Source organism: Setaria viridis, chromosome 7, assembly GCF_005286985.2.
Source record: "Setaria viridis chromosome 7, Setaria_viridis_v4.0, whole genome shotgun sequence".
Lineage (NCBI taxonomy): Eukaryota > Viridiplantae > Streptophyta > Magnoliopsida > Poales > Poaceae > Setaria > Setaria viridis.
In genome coordinates, this window is record NC_048269.2 from 2,501,738 (window position 1) to 2,516,809 (window position 15,072).

The 15,072-nt window shown below is 42.9% G+C and overlaps 1 long non-coding RNA gene across 2 annotated transcripts; it reads left to right on the forward strand.

Moving 5' to 3' along the window:
• Positions 1-567: 567 nt before the first annotated feature.
• LOC117863274 (uncharacterized) lies at positions 568-7,975 on the forward strand. Of its 2 annotated transcripts, XR_004642177.2 has the most exons (13): positions 568-1,966; positions 2,547-2,896; positions 3,738-3,823; positions 4,194-4,290; positions 4,621-4,689; positions 4,833-4,935; positions 5,044-5,100; positions 5,189-5,270; positions 6,257-6,489; positions 6,564-6,744; positions 6,826-6,936; positions 7,045-7,328; positions 7,424-7,975. It is a non-coding gene; the product is annotated as an uncharacterized lncRNA (long non-coding RNA). The 2 variants fall into 2 exon arrangements; XR_004642181.2 differs by lacking the exons at positions 3,738-3,823; positions 4,194-4,290 and having other exon boundaries at positions 7,424-7,973.
• Positions 7,976-15,072: the final 7,097 nt, after the last annotated feature.

The following is a 15,072-nucleotide window of genomic DNA, read 5'->3' on the forward strand; positions in this document are numbered from 1 at the left end:
CCATTGCTCTTTTACAGACAGTTTATCTGTATCGTTTTGCAAGATTGTGAATGGAATAATGATTCTGTTTTCCACGGAAATAATGTCCATACTCCGACTAGCTATTTCTTTATGTCTCGATGAGGGTTCATTTTGTAATGATCAGAAGGGAACGAATTCATTGAAAGTGGCTATCTCTTTTTGATTGCACAAAAGACTCCACACTGTCCATGATGAGGGTCTCTCTCCTTTTTTACCAACCAAGCTAGGTCACTGCTGAAATGAGGATCCGTGCCCACGGTTCAGTACACCGAATTTAGAAAGCTCTAAAAACAGACGGCCTCCACGTAGCTCCTTCGGGGGGCGATACGGGTGGACCCAATATCCTAGTGCCACCACACCATCTCCCCCGCCTCCTATCTCGCCACCGCCGGAGCTGGCTCGTCGGAAGCCCGTGCAGCAGGTAGGAGGGCGGCGGGCAGAATCATCCGATTTGGTGGTGGATTCACCCAGATCTGGGCAGCGTCGCCCCATGGTTTGGAGGCGGCGGCGGTTTGCAAAGGCCGCATGTGGGCGAGGTGGCTTGCGGGATCTGCGTGCATGCAGGTGGCCTACAGCTGCGCCATGCAGGTGAGGAGGCAGCGTGGTGGCGCAGCAGAGGTTGCTGCGCCGTGAGGGTGCAGGTGAGGTGAGGGTGAGGTCTATATATATAAGGTCACAAAATAGGTTATTCTGTAGCCGTCCAATCCAGCTCATCCGCCCCACGTCCAGGGTTACAAGCCGAGCGTGGTGCCAGCTTGGGTTACGAGCGAGCCAGGAGTAACAAGTCAAGTGCGAGCCGGGAGTAACGAGTCTCTCTTTTTTTCTCTCCTTCCTTTTCTCCACCTAATCTGTTCCTGCTTCCTTATCTTCTCCGTGCGTGAGGCTCATCCAACTCGTCATCTGGCTCTGTCCTCAATGGAGGCAGCCAGAGCTATCGAGCAGCCTCAAATTGTGACCTTTTTCCATTGAAAAATAATTGCTTCCACTCCCCATCAGAAGCTCCCAAAATCTTGCCGCCACCGCCACTACCGCCACTGTTGCCACCCAAAATTTCTCATTCACCGTCAGACCATCCCGCACGCAGTAACATCACCACCCTGATTCGTTCGCCGAGCAGGAAGTGGGATGCACAATCCACTGGAGATGCAGCTGATTTCGCATCGCAGGAAGAGATACTCCCCGATTGCTAAAGCTTCTTCAATCACTCGTCAAATTCACGGCATAAAAGCCTGCTTGGCCCCCAACCCCCGAACCCCCAAAGGAACGTCGCATCGTTGCTGCTGGAGGCGCCCCAATCCTCCACCGGCGATGACCTTGGCCAGTTCCAACAGCATCACCACGGTTGAATTTGTGCCCTCACCTGTGCCATTCATACTTGTATTGCTGCCGGCGTTCTTGCAGGAGTTCTTCGGTTTTGGGTGACCGGCCCATCCTAATCCAAGCTAGTGTAGAAACCCTACGGTAATCATCACGTAATTCTGCCTCCCTCATTCACTCTACTGATTATGCCCATTGGTTGGAGATTTGTGCGTCACTGCACATTCCTGATTTTGAAGCTTTTTTTATATTTGTCTGATTAGCCAGGTTGCATTGCAAATTCCCAATGCAGCCCTATCTTCTGAATGATGATATCATGTAAGTATGATCTGTATTTTTATTTGATTCAATGGACTTTAGATCGCTCTCCAAGAACTTTCCTCTTGTGATGACAAAGGGCTACTTTTTTAATTTGTTTTTACGATGACAAAGTACTACTATACTTATAAATACTGATGTAAGAAAGTCACAAGCTAATCCATTCAGGTGTTTCTTTTTTTCCATATATGCTACTCTCTCAACTATACATATCTGAAAGAACTGACAACCATGGCCTTCTGACTTGTGTTGCAGATGAATGGGACCAACGTTGCTAGTCCTGAGGCAAGACATTCAGCAAAACATTCAGGTAATTCATCTCTGCAAACCTGGTAATTACCCTGCAGCACATATTTTAGGTACATAATATATTTTTTAATGATGCATCATTGTTACAGTAAACTAATTGTTCTTGTAGTAAATTACTATTTTAAGTGGACTTACCCTCTTCAACGACTGAAAAAATCGTGTGGTAAGTTAACCATATAGTTTACTATTTTAAAAAACTTCACTAATTTACCAGGTTATAGTATGAAAGTTTCGTCAATAGTTCTTTGTGTTACTCTATTTTCCAATGGTACACTATATTGCAAATTAACTGTACAATTTACCAACTTCTTAAAATTCGTGGCTTTATTGCTTCAACGGATTACTGTATTTTTTTCACTGCATATATCAAGTGGTAAGTTAACCATATATTTTACTATTTCTTAGATAACTTACATTCATTTACGTGGATATAGTCTGGAAGTTCCATCAAAGGGTATTTGTCTTACTGCAGTTTTGACAGATACATTATGTTGTGCAAATATACATGTTACATTGTTTCCTGCAATCATACTGGTATCCACAATACAAAATATAATACTCTATTTTCTTAAAAAAAGCAGGAGATGAAGAAAATTCAGGACAGATTAAAATCATTCGGGTTCCACACCACACAAGGCAAATGGACCTTTGATGTTAGCGCGATCACCAGAGCAGCCGATGCACAGCCAGTTGCAGGAGCTGATGCACAACCACAACCATCAACACCCCCCAACGACTTGGTGGCCGTGATGCAAATCTTGCAAAGAACAATAGCAAACCACCAACCAGAAGTGGGCAGCAGTCGCACACCGAATCAAGCTGTGCTAGGGATCTCCCTCAGAGTGATGATAATGATGATGATAATGCCTTCATGGAACCACCACCGAGGCAACCAGTTGTGAAGAAACAGTGCATCAATGCAACTTCCAAGGTACAATAGTACATTAACCTTTTTCTTTTCAGGTGTCTATGCCAATCACAGCAAATCATACAGTTTACTACATTTTAAATTTTGTGGTAAATTAACTAAAAATTACTTGATTCACCCTCCTCAATGATAAACCGTGGACTTTTACTACATTTTGAGATGTGATTCATTTATCTATATAAATATTATGAGAACCGGTTCTTCCACAACTCACCCTTACTACACTCTACCTGCTCTATATACATGTATTTGACCCCTTTTCATATCTTCATTCGACAGCCTGCCAATAATCCCATCAAGTATGCTCATGCACATACTGTTCGATGTGCGCCATCAACATTTAACTCGTTTGTCGACCACCTAACACTCTAGCAGTGTAGGAGAATCAAAGCTATGGGTTTTGGTGGACTCCTTTGTGTTTGAGCAGAGAGGTTAGAGAGCAAAGAGCTACTGAAGTTCTTGTTCGACAGGCTAGATCCCAAAACTATGGTACTCAATGTTACCAAAGACAAGGGTATCCATATCACCCCCTTCGTGCTAAAGCAGGTGTTTGACTTATTGGAAGGTGGTGAAGATATAGATTTGCATACACACATTGAAGCATCCAAGGCGTTGTCTACTTTCAGGACTTTGTTGGGTTTAGAAGAATCCCACGACCTGCATGCTAGCCATCTCCAGAAGACCTTGAAGGATGATCTAGAGCTAGGGTCTAGCACGATTACTGATGACATGGCAATAAGATTTTTATTTATCATTGCTTGCAACAAACTGTTGTTCCCAAGCACTGATAATAACTTCAGGTGAAAGGATGTTTACCTGACTAGGGACCTGTCTTGCTTACCAGCTTTGAACTCGTGTAAGGCAGTTGTGGATGACCTCCGAGAAGCTGCACTCACATGGCAGGCTGACAAAGCAAAGAAATCATTCTCAGTATGTGCATTATTACACCATCTTGTCATCCATATGCAAGTAGTGACTAGAGTAAAATAATTACTAACTTATACTGTTGTACTCCCTTGAACTATGCTTTTGAATTTTTGGTTGTATATATTGTATTTGGACAACCTAGAATGCCAACATCAGATTGAGCACATGGACACTCCTCGCGCAAAGTACTTTGATCAAAATGTGATAAAAAAAGATAATTAGTGCCGATAGGACCAAAGATCAACAAGGGAAGGCTACATTTGGGGTGTTACTGATTTGGTCTATTCACACATGTCCTCATTTATTATCTAAATTATTCTCCAATATTTTCGACCTGTATTAACACTCCCCCTAATTCATTTGGTGTGTGCAGCTTAGGAACAGCATCGATACTTGCTACCATATAACTCAGAACCCATCTTCAAATACCCCACCAAGCATTGAACCATTGGCCACAACAAGTTTTCCCGGTATGCAAGCAGAACTGCGTGGTTTAGTTGATCAGATTAGTGGCGAGCCTAGGAAGACGCAGGCAATGCTAGCCTTGGCAAGTTTTGATGCCAAAGCCAAGAAAGCATCGAGCTATGTTACCATTGGGCAACAGATGCTATCGGATGCACATAAGGCAGCCACTCGTACTCTGCAGGCAATTTTGAATGATGAGATGCATGGCAATGATAGTGAAGATCATGATAATCAACCCCACACTTGTGATGCTAGTAGTGAAAATAATATTGTCCACTACCATAATATTGATTTACCATTTCAATATTTTCCATATTTTATCTTAATGTATGCAGCTCAAGCCAATGACGTCGACATGTATGATGGCCAGAATGCACAGAATGTCGGACCTGAACATGTATTAGGTGCGCCAGTTATTCGACATAAACCAATGAAAAATGATATGTCTTATGGTATATCCCATGACAATTGTTTGTTGACAGGTCCAAAAAATTAGAGAATGCATCTAAGAAATCATGCCATCCCTTATTCCTTCCTTGTGTTTCAGGTGGCATAAACCAGGAGCTTAACTAGAGCGTTCCCAAAGGGGCTGCAAAGAACAAGATTTACCACTCTCCAAGGCACTACATGATAGTTTTGCTTATCACAATGTAATACACTAAGCCTAACTACATGTTCACTTCTGGTTCTCACAAAAAAAATTCACTCATTTAATGTCCCAACTGTTATTTACCATAACTCACACCCCCTCCCATCAGGAGAATGTTGACCTTGACAAGGAAATGGAAGGCGACCTTTCACCCATTTGTACTCAGGTTACAAATGCATTGTTCAGTAGCAATACTACTATTTTAGCGTCAACCGTGGTATCTATTACACACATATTTGATTCTTCATATCCAGGTTTACACCGACGTGACGATTGATCACATCGTGCCTCCTGCTCCAGCTAAATGAGACTCGATTGCAGCCTCGCCAAATAGCAGTATGCATTCTTCTTAGTTCTTGTCATCATCATTTCTCCTACTACTTATTTTATATCAGTTGTAGGCATCCACAATATTGTTGCCGAAGCACCCCCTACACCTAGATTCCCTAGTTGACCTCGTAGATGCATCTACTACCGTTACTATCCACCCATAAGCTGCAATTGCTGGCATGAATATATTTTTGAATACTATATCTTTTTGAATGATACATCAATCTTACAGTAAATTAATCGTTCTTGTATTAAATTACCAGGCTCCCACTTAGTAGGCAACCACACTACTTAATTCTCCTGCATTTTCTAACTGGTGCCTCAATCATACAGTAAATTTACTGTAAGATTTTACTACTTCCTAAAATACTGTGAATTTACCACTTCAATTACTGAAAATAAAATGTGGTAAGCTAACCATATAGTTTACTATTTTACAAAACTTAAACTAATTTACTGGGTTATAGTCTGAAAGTTCCATCAATGGTTGTTTAACCATTTGTGTTACTGTAGTTTTGAATGGTACACTATGTTGCAAATTAACCGTACAATTTATTAGATGACCATGTGGTACATTATTTTTCCACTGCATTTACCATGTGGTAAGTTAACTATATTTTACTATTGCTTAGATGACTTACATTTAATGACTAGGACATAGTCCGGAAGTTTTGACAGATAAATTGTGTTAAGTCTTGACAGATAAATTATGTTGTGCAAATATACATGTTACATTGTTTCCTGCAATCATACTGGTGTTGACAATACAAAATATAATACTCTTTTTAAAAAAACTGGAGATGAGAAAAATAAACAAGCTGCAACTGCTGACATGACTATACCAGCAGCCAATGTTTATTCACAGAATAAAAACAAGTAACAAATGAGGTGGCATAAGTTAAACCAATGTTTCTTGCATTGAACATCCATTTATTCTAAATTATTACCAACCTACTCACTACACCAATTTTGCTCGATGCAATTGAGCGTAGTTTGCAGGAACCAAGACCACCACTGATGATGCACTTGGCCCTATTCTTTTATAGCCTTGCACACAAGATGAGATCATCCATCGTCTAGCCATTGCTCCGAGGCCACAACGGCTTACAAAACGACTAGCCAGGTATGTGTCCTCTTTTAAAGGCGATCCACAAAGAGCAAAAGCTCCACAGTTAACAGCACATGCTATGAGGAAAAAGTTCCACACTGCCATGAAGTGCAAAAGGTATTGTTTACAACCTACTCTCGAAGATCCAATGCTGCATGCACACACTTATGAGTCATTTCTTTGCATACCAGTAATATTTTCATCTGCACCGGCTTGAGAGAATTCAGTGGATCAGATATATCAGAGTCTTTCCTTGATGGCGAGATTCTTTCCACCCAATTCATGTCATACTTCATTGCCTGCATGAGCTATGATGGATGCCACATGGCTGATGGTGGTGGGTACAGGGTCTTCCTATCTCAAGAGCTTGGGGTGAGCGCGAACCTATACCATTCACTACACAATTCAACAAATTTTTTTACACCCTCTGATACCATTCTATTACACATCCAGGAATATGTCAATATAAAGGAAGATGAAGATTTCTCTAAGTGGGAATCACATTAGGCGCTAGCTATCTTACAGCGAGATATTGAAGATTTTGACCCAAACAAAGTGAAACTAGTAAGTACTATCTACTCCCGACTACCTCATGAATTTACTTAAAAAAAGGCTACCTCATGATTTGGAACTTACAGTTTTCTCACTTAAATTTACTTCTATCATGTCTAGTTCCTTTTGCCAGTTATGGAGGAGCACTATAGCATCTACTACATCTACTTGATTCTAGTCCAGATGACCACACAGATTACCACCAAGTCCTGGGTGACCGAGTTATTTGACACCTTAATCTCTTGTTCTAGTTTGCAACAGATTTTGAAATGAAGCAATTTACTAGATTCAAACGTCCAATCATTGACGTATGTATGCATACGCACGACAATGATTGTTGATTCTATGCCATCAAATTCATGGAGCTACGGAACGGTGACTCTTTTCGTGTTCCATTCCTCACAGTAAGCCTAACCATTTTTACCAAAACTCAATGTTTTTAATTTTTACTCCATCTACAATAGTCCTAATTACCATACCATTTCACTACGCAATGCAGGAAAACATTCGGCAGTATAGGTCTCAGCTCCCCTTCTATGGCCTCTACCACAAAATCAGCGAGATCAACAAGCTCCCTGCAGGTCTAGAAGCACACAGGCGTCGCATGTGATCCTCGTGCCTGCTCATTATTAGACGAAATAAATAAACAAGTTCACAAGCAAACAAGTTTACTTTCCCTTCATTTTTGATAAAAGCCAGACATTCTATGTGGTCGTTTGGATATCATGGATTCTAAATAATTTTAATTATGTTCTTCAGATATTTGAGTTTTTACTGTTATTTTGGCTTTCACTTTTCCTTCCTACCTGCGAGCTAATTCCACGTACAATGCATTATGCACAATTAAATTTCCATTGTTGGACATATTACAGGTGGGCTCTGATGTCCCATTCTTGTACTGTAATTCTCTTTTCCAAGTGTACTTTTTACAAGATGTGAATGAATATGATGGGAGAGTGACATGCAGGATGCATGATTTGGTTCATGATCTTGCTCTGTCCATTGCTGAAACTTGTGTGCCAAAGGAAAACCAGTTCCACAAAAAGCTACAGATACTTTTCATTAACTAAACAGACAAGAAATCTTGCATCCAAAAATACTTTCGCAAAAGCATGTGCTATTTATGTTCACAATGGTGATGATACAATATTTGGCAACAGATTGGAGAACGCAGGACACTTGCGCAGTACCACCATGACATCGAGCATGCTTGATGATGCAGCAGTGCCCAATGATCAGCAAATTGGAGAACATCAGCAAATTGGACCTTCACACTGCATCCAGTCAGTAAAGACCCTTGCTAAATTACATGATTATTATTAATCTGTTCCAAACACAGCCATTGCAAATTATGCTAAACACCTAGTTGAACGAGAACATCATATGGTACTCACAAATAAGATGCTTCAGAAACAATCATGACGGTCTTCAGATTCTTGACAAAATTATTGATGTGTACAGATAAGTAATGACCAGGGATACATCAGAATTACATAATTGTCATGAAAAGTTGTTTTCAGCTTGAAGCAACATGTCGTATGAGCTAATTCCAATTACAATGCATTATGCAAAATAAAATTTCCGTTGCTAGTACTGGGGCAAGACATTCAGCAGAACATTCTGGCAATTCATCTCTGCAAGCCAAATGCCCTTCAGCTCTGAACACGCCCCTCCATTTACAAACTTACTCCCCGGCTGCTCTGTAGCTGTCAGTGGTCATTTCATTTGTTCAAACCACTAACCAAAAAAGCCTCTCTGATCTCCCCTCTTATAGAGATTACAAGATCTGCAAGAAAGAGACTCTTCCAAATATGGGAGCTTGACTGCCATAGTTATAGAGGAACTGGAGCAAGAGACAGAAAAGAAGACCAAAAGCTGCAACAGAGCTATCATCTGGCTGTCTACGTACACTGAGTTCTTCATTAGATGCATCTCTGTGTATCACAAACAACTCATGCAACATCATCAAAATCATCCTCCAGTTGCTTTTTTTGGGTGGTCTCCCCCTCTTTCATCCCATCTTGCCCCACAAACTCCCACTTGCACCTCGTTTCTTATTTCCATTATCCAAGTTCACATCACACCCCGTACTATAATGTCCCAAAGATCCGCAATATCCACATGTCTGTTGCCCCTATGCCTTACTGGAACTTGCATGGTCATTAACAACTTATTTCCCCTTTGTTCTTGCCTCCTTGGTGCACTCTCTGAAATTTGGACTGCACTTTCAACTGGTGGAGCAAGAGGTTCATCTATACTTTCATTTTGCACATCTTGTTCTGCCCAACTAGCCTTAGGTTCACCTCCAATATCCGGGATCATATCACTTTGGTCTTCTGTATGATCCCCCACATGTGATGCTCCAGTACCTCTTGCAATACTTTCACCCCACTCAACTAATGCAGACAGCTACTCACAGCCTTTCTCCAACTCAAGACTTGTTTTGCGGAATACCCTCACGATGGCCATTGTGATTTCTACTAGCTTCTTTGTTTTGTACTGATCGCTCTTGCACCCTGGTCCCGAAGTCACAATTTCGTGCCTGTCCCACATTACCATCGTTCTTGCACCCCTCATGTATTTCTTCATTATGTACTTTGCAGGTATATTGTCAATCTGAAGGTACGCGTAGGCTTTAATAAGATGGGTGCAGAACAAGCCTGTACAATCAAATTGACCATAATCAGTGCTACTTTTCACCGAACCACATTATACTTGGAAATGCTAAATGGAAACTTTTTGTAATGCCATCTCTTACCTGTATGCTCCCATGTCTTGCACTCGCATGTATATCTACCTGATCTTACATGAGCCTCCACTCTGAAAGAATGTTCAAACCAAGCATATTGCCATAACTGATCCGTGTGTGTCACAAGGTAAACATCAACCTTGTTAGGATGAGGATCAATACGGAATGCAGTACTATAAATATAAATTTCCCTGTATTTTTTGTATACAGCTTGTGTGTACACCCTGCTAAGATGGCCATCAAAGGGCTGCAACGTCAACCACAAGTTACGAGTCTGTTTTATGGACAACCACATAAAAAATTACCCCCCAATAAATGATATCTTAAAACTGCTTTAGAAACAACAATCCACTGTCATTATTACCTGAGACCAATGGATTTCCCTAGCCACCATGTAATTTGTGTGTTGAATGAAGTTCAGCATCCTACGTGTAAATTTACTCATGCATGTCAAATGTCATGTGAAGCCACTATCCTTGATCATCTTATTTATGCTTTCACTTCTGTGTATAGAGGTCATCCTGCCACAGTACAAGGGTTTTAAATAAACAGCAACCCACAATTTCCTACTCTCCCAAAGTCTCTGAATAGTATCATCCTCCCGTATGCCATACTCATCCACCAACTCATTCCATGCAGACTCAAACACTGTAGGTGTAAGTGGGTGATTGATTATGGTGAGGAGCTTTACCTTCAGACCATCATGAATCTTGTACAGTTTTTTTACTCTGCTTTATACTTCTTCAGCATGTGCCAACGGCACAACCTGTGTTATGTTTGTTTGAACACCTTCCTGATCGCTGCCACCATTGAACTATCCTGATATGTACCACAGTAAAGGTGACAAAGTTACCAAATAATTTAGCCAATGTATCACTCAAGACATTCATGTATAAACATTCCTCATTAGTCAGTATACACCTTGGGTCCCGACTTCCAGACATACAGTTTTGGAATGCCCCAAACAACTACTCAAATGTGTTAGCTTGCTCATCCTACAACAGTGCTTGCTCAAAATGACGTTCTGCAGTTGATGGTTTGACCCAACAAACATGGCTAAAGGCATGCTATACATGTTTGTCTTGTATGTGGTGCTCAATGTAACCACATCTCCAAAATCTCTATATTCTGCACGCTGGCTTGCATGACTGCAGACCACATTCTTGATCACATTTTTACTGTCTACCTGCAGCTCGTAGTAGAAATATTCATTCTAGGTGTTCATCTCCCTGAAGAACTCAAGCAGCTTTGGTATATCATTTTCCCTCTCCTCCCTGGTAGTTGCAGCTTTCCTGGAACCATGAACACATACATCACCTGAATTACATTGATTTCCATGCATTCAACCATAACATCAATACTAGTAAATCTGAAGACATTACCTATTTCTCAAGTCCATTTCAGTGAATGTGAAGTTTTGCTGACCACCATATAATTCTGCCAGCACATTTACTGTAGTGTTGTGGGAAGCATCACACCTATGCATCTGATCAACAATACCCATGACTATAGGGTTCTTGTCCTTATTTGTGTTATGGTCGGCAAGGGATGCAATGGATGATTGTGCTCCAACCTTATCCTCTCAAAGAACCAATAGTCCTTTCCATTTAATCTTCACAAAAGACTTGCATTCACACCTCATTGACATTTTCTCACGTACCCTCTCCTCACCAGGCTTGTAGTAATCCTTGTTGCACGACAACTCCAGTACAGTCTTCCTACTAGTCTTGGTTATGTGCACATCAAACCCTGCTTTGCCCGGATAGAATTTATAAAATTCTTTGGCTTCATCTCTGCTGTTAAAACGTAGCTCCTCGTTTGGCACAATTGTGTCCGGCAACAAGGGATGAAACACACATTTCAGAAGGTACTACCACAAGACTCGAAACAGAAAATAATGAACAGGGGCATTCGTGCTAATATAAATCATGTTCAAAGCATGTTTCTCCCATTTTACGCAAAGTCTGGTGAAGTACTATTCTCAGTCTAATTTAAGTAGTCAAAATACAAATACGTGATAATCCACATACACTTGTGGCACATATCTACTCAAAGCTCTCCAGTCACAAATCAAGATAATATGGTTCTGAAGTAGGCAATAATATGAGCAGGACCATAATATGGGGAGGCATTAGGAAATAGTATGGTTCTGGATTACACAAAACTATATACTTCATTAAGCAATAATACTATTCTGATTGCACAAAAGCCTTATTTCACTGTTCTAGTAAAATAACTTCTATTTTATTGTAGCATGAGGTACCACTTACGACAACTGCAGACAACTGGAAAATGAGCTAATCAAGCACTGAACACTGGACCCATCAATTGACTAGTCTGAAAACCGACAACAGCAAAACAGACTACAAAATGTTAAGAGCAGGATATTCGATCTTAATATTCAAATTCCACTAGGATGAGATATGGAACATCAGTTAGCTGCATAGAATAGCTCAGCTGTTGGATGAACCAATCATATATATCAGAAAAAAGACTACATGTCAGCATACTCACATGCAAGTAGGTCCTCTCCGGATCGGGTGTTGTCATGGTCCCTGATGACACATGTTGGACAGGAGTCACCGCGGCCAACCGTGCGGGATTTACCGCTGGAGCTGGGGACAACAATGGTGTTGGGCATGGTGATGTGGTGGGAAGGCTCCTTGCTGCAGTGCCCTGAGTCATCGACGTTGCTGGTGGAGCCGAACACCTGACCTGTGTCGATTCCGGCGATTGTACCGTCAGCAGGCCAGGGAACACCTCCGTTGCACCAGACGGAGTTGCGTCATCCATGAAATCAGACTGTGCAGTTGCGTGAGGCAACCTGGCGTAGGAGATGGAGTCGCCAGGCATGACAGCAATCAATCATCGCTTGATGTCCCTAATGCCGTAACGGGTGCCATGCTTGCCAATTGCTCTAAGGATCTAGCGCTACTGCAGTAATGACAATCAATGTCCTAATGAAGTTCCGCTCTCACTCCAATTCGTAACCAGTGCACAGCGGCTCGGGAGGTCAGCTCACTTGCATGGGGGACCGCAGGAGCCGCATGGTAACCGGGGGATCGAGGAGGCTCGCCGGCCGGCGGTGGAGGTGGGAGAGGTGGCGGTGTGGGCGCTGCCAGAGATGGCCTATGGGGGATCCCCCGTGGGCAGCGAATGTGGCGGGGGAGTATGGCGGGCGGTGGAGGCGGCCGAGGATGTCGGATCCAAGCAGGAGGTGGCGGCGGTGAGGGAGCTCTGCGTGGAAGGCGATGGGAGGAAGATGGACGGGAGAAATTTCTACGGGAGACCAGATGCTTGGCTCCTTTGTTTACCATAATGAATCCGTCGGCTCGCTCGCTCGTGGCTCCACACAGTCTGCATAGTCGGCTCTTTTGTTTACCATAAAGAAACGGTTGGCTCGCTCGCTCGCTCTAGTCTTGCACGCCCGGCTCCCTCGCTCGCTCCAGATCGGGTGGACGGAAAAAACGGGTGCTGGCCAATCCTAATCTACCAGGTGGACTGGCTACGGAATAGCCTATTCTATAGCCGGCCAAGTAGTATACTCACCTACGGAATAGTCCCTCCGCATGCTCGACTGCCAATACGCATGTCCCTTTTTTCCCTCCACGCGCCGGGCGTCCCCAGCGATCCAACCGAGCCGCCGACGAAACCTCCACAGCAATCGGATGACACTACCACCATCGACTCCCTCGGCGAGGACCTCCTGCTCGAGATCTTCCTCCACCTCCCCACTCTCTAGACGCTCGTCCGCACCGCACTCATATGTCGCGCGTGGCGCCGCGCGGTGACCTCGTCCCCTGCCTTCCGCCGCCGCTTCCGCGAGCTCCACCCCGTGCCCCGCCTCAGCCCTCGACCTCGTCGCTGAGGCCCAGCCTGATGCCCTACCGGCCTTAGCGCCCGCCCAACACCGCGACTGCTCCTGGATCTATGGCCCTGAGCTTGGACGACAGCCCACCGGGTCCTGGCGCCGCCATCACCGCCGCCACTCCGGACACCCTTGACGCTCCGCACGGCGACCGCATCGCTGTCGCCCCGGACGTCGAGCGTGACCTTGATGTACTCATCCTCATCCTTGAACCACATGCTCCGGCGCTTCCCGTCCATGGACAGGCTCTTGAATGCCGCCGCCGCTCCCAGCCTGGCTCGACATGCCCACCTGAACGAAGCTCCTGCAAGGGGTGCATTGAACATCAGCACCTGCCGAGCACTGAAGATAGAGAAAATCGATAGCATATAGCACAATACAGAGGAAACAGAGCAGACCGGTACTGTAGCAGTTAAGTTGGCATAACAAAGATTCATCAGCAGAACCGAAACGTCCGCATCAAGTTGTTCTTCCGCGACACAGAGAGCGACGGAGGTTCAATTCTAGATTGGTTTGATCATCGGTCAAATAAAAGATATTGAGAATTTCAAGAAGAAAAATATTGTGCACACTAGAATCCGGAGTGTCGATCCAATAAGACCCGATTTTGTTGAAGGCAAATTTGCGTCTGTACGTTTTGAGTGGAAGAGGCTTTTGATAGGGGGTGAACTTGATTTTTCGCGTGGGAAGAATTTTTAAAGAGAATCAGGCAAAAACAAAATAAATTTGCAAATGGAAGATATTGATCGAAATCAATTTTGTAAGGGTACGTGGCGGCACTACAAATTAATTAATCTTTACATAAAACTCATGATTGCAAAAAGTGCCGTATGAGAACCAAAAAGTTAGATCAATGATTTTTTGACTGATCGAACTCAATTTCAGTGTCAACAACTGAGTACATTATGCTATTTGAATGATCGTATCTAAACAGAGTACACAGTTTTGTCCATGAGAACTTAGTGCACTCTGCTATTTCATTGATTTGGGGGAACTACAATAAACAAAAAGAAAAATCAACACACACTTAGCTCATATTGAAAAAGACCTGGAAAATAATCGCTCAGATTGCTAGCTATTTGAGTGCGTCAGATTGGCTCTGTTCTGGTTCCATCCTTCTTCAATCCTTGGATTCTCCACTTTAGTCTTGCATATAGATGAACCATTCCATTGATTAATGTCAGTTTCAACATTCTGACACTTCCTATATTGACAGGGCCCGCACAAGCGGTGGAGCATGAATTAACTTATCAACTCCTCGAACAGTACCATAGGATTACTTCCCCAGGATCTTTGTAGAGCTTATTCTGCTGTGACAACATAGAAACATAAATAAGTGAATGAGTAAACAATTAAATGGTCGTCTAGACAAGAAAGCAGGACTACAAAATTCAAGAAGAATTTTCAGGCATTCTCGGTTAACATTTTACATACTAATGGCTCTATTTATATAGATTAAATTTAGGACCAGAGCACACCATCCAGATGAGAATGGTGCGCACGGAGGTACCTGCTAGGGCTAGTTCGTTGT